Source organism: Dendrobium catenatum, unplaced genomic scaffold (genome assembly GCF_001605985.2).
Source record: "Dendrobium catenatum unplaced genomic scaffold, ASM160598v2 original_scaffold_100636, whole genome shotgun sequence".
Taxonomy (NCBI): domain Eukaryota; kingdom Viridiplantae; phylum Streptophyta; class Magnoliopsida; order Asparagales; family Orchidaceae; genus Dendrobium; species Dendrobium catenatum.
The window spans coordinates 1-1,737 of NW_021419074.1; the positions used below are offsets into that span (position 1 = coordinate 1).

A 1,737-nucleotide genomic window follows, 5' to 3' on the forward strand; every position below is an offset into this window, starting at 1 on the left:
TTGATGTTGTTGTTGTTGTTGTTGTATGCTTTGTACTTTTAAAATGAATATGATTTATGGAAAAATAAACAATAAAATGACTTCCAATATATTTAAAACATGACATCAACTCCTTTATCTGATGGCAACTAATCTTTACATAGCTACATAAGAAGTAGGAACAACTTTTGAAAGACATTTCAAAGTATGATAACTAAGTGATAACAACAAGCAAAATCCTTATGTTTATGTTAAGATCATTACAATATTTGATATAAAATAATTGTATTAATCTAAACACAAATTCAAATATGATTAAGCAGATACAATTTTCTTTCATAAAAATGGAGACAATATGTTGTGATATTTTTTTATATATAAACTTTGATATCTCATGATAATGATATCACTGAAAAAAAAAAATCAAATAAAACCCATATAAAAAAAAACTAATGAGAAGCAACTTTAGATATCTAAAAATGGTCCTAATGTTATGAATGCTAACAAAGATAAGCAAATACCTGATAAAGGGGATATGGCAATATTGAGTACATCCCTGCAGCCTTTTCATGGTAGAACAATGACCTCTTAGTATTAACGAGTGATTGTACAGTGGAGCAGTTGGCAAAGCCAACAAATTCTATAGCAAAGAACATTGCTCCAATGACAGACATAAGTTCTTTTGAATTATCATTGGATTGAATAAGTCAACAGTTAGTTTATAAATACAGGTCAACACTTAAGAAAACTGGCAATCAAGTTATAGTTAAAGAACCTGCACTGGTAAACTTTCTGAACATTTAACCTAGCGGCAGAGTAGTGACAAGGGCCATGCCAAGTCTTGATAGGTTGAACCATCGTCTCCTGCAATATATCGACCAATACTTTTATAAGTAGATCTTGAATTGACCATAATTGGATTGGACATATTGAGTTAAGAAGTATAGATCACATGTACCAGACAATGGCTTACTTACCTCTCCAAACAAAGGCATGTTTTGCCTATTGGTGGCAAGGCAATAATGATTAAGAAGATTAAACATAAAACCAAAATAGTTCTATATAAAATTGTACTCCATGTGCATAACAACAAGCATTGACATCCATGATTGTTCGTGATTTATATATAATCTAGAATAAAAAATATACTCACTTGTCCAATGAAGAATTATTGTATATCTCAGCAAAATCAATATATGCTTAGTCTGCAATTTAGCAATATCAACAAAAAAATGGGTGTGTAGTGGTCCACCAACCAAAGAAACTGCAAAAAAAAAGTTTAATTCAAAATAGAAAAAATATAAGAAAACAATCTTCTAAAAAGCCACAAACATATTGGAAAACTATGCTCTTAGTGAAAATCCTACAAAACATGGTGACTAATAGAACATGGTAGAAGTTAAGGGTTGTAGCATAAGTAAAGCATACTTGTTGTTCCAAGGAATACACACATGAGTAAACATGATGAAGAGTATGTTTATTGGTCATCACATTTCCCTCAAAAAATGATACAACTTGTGTGGTATTATCTTAACAAAGTTTACAGAAATGTTCATCCATTGTAATAATAGTATTTGCATCTAAAAGTTTTGAGAAGTTTGTAATTTTACTCATTATAGCTAAATTGATTAAGAGAAGCATGTTAGATGATAAGGATGTAACTTATTGAATATAGCGAATATTTGCACATATTTGCACATTATCAGAAGGTAGAAATGATAAATAATTGAAACTGAATGAAAGAACAAACTACTTCTG

General features: G+C 29.8%; 1 long non-coding RNA gene across 1 annotated transcript; it reads right to left on the reverse strand.

Moving 5' to 3' along the window:
* Positions 1-473: 473 nt before the first annotated feature.
* Positions 474-1,306, reverse strand: LOC110103629. Its single transcript, XR_003699628.1, has 3 exons — positions 1,133-1,306; positions 755-843; positions 474-619 (listed from the first exon to the last, which is right to left on the reverse strand). It is a non-coding gene; the product is annotated as an uncharacterized LOC110103629 (long non-coding RNA).
* Positions 1,307-1,737: the final 431 nt, after the last annotated feature.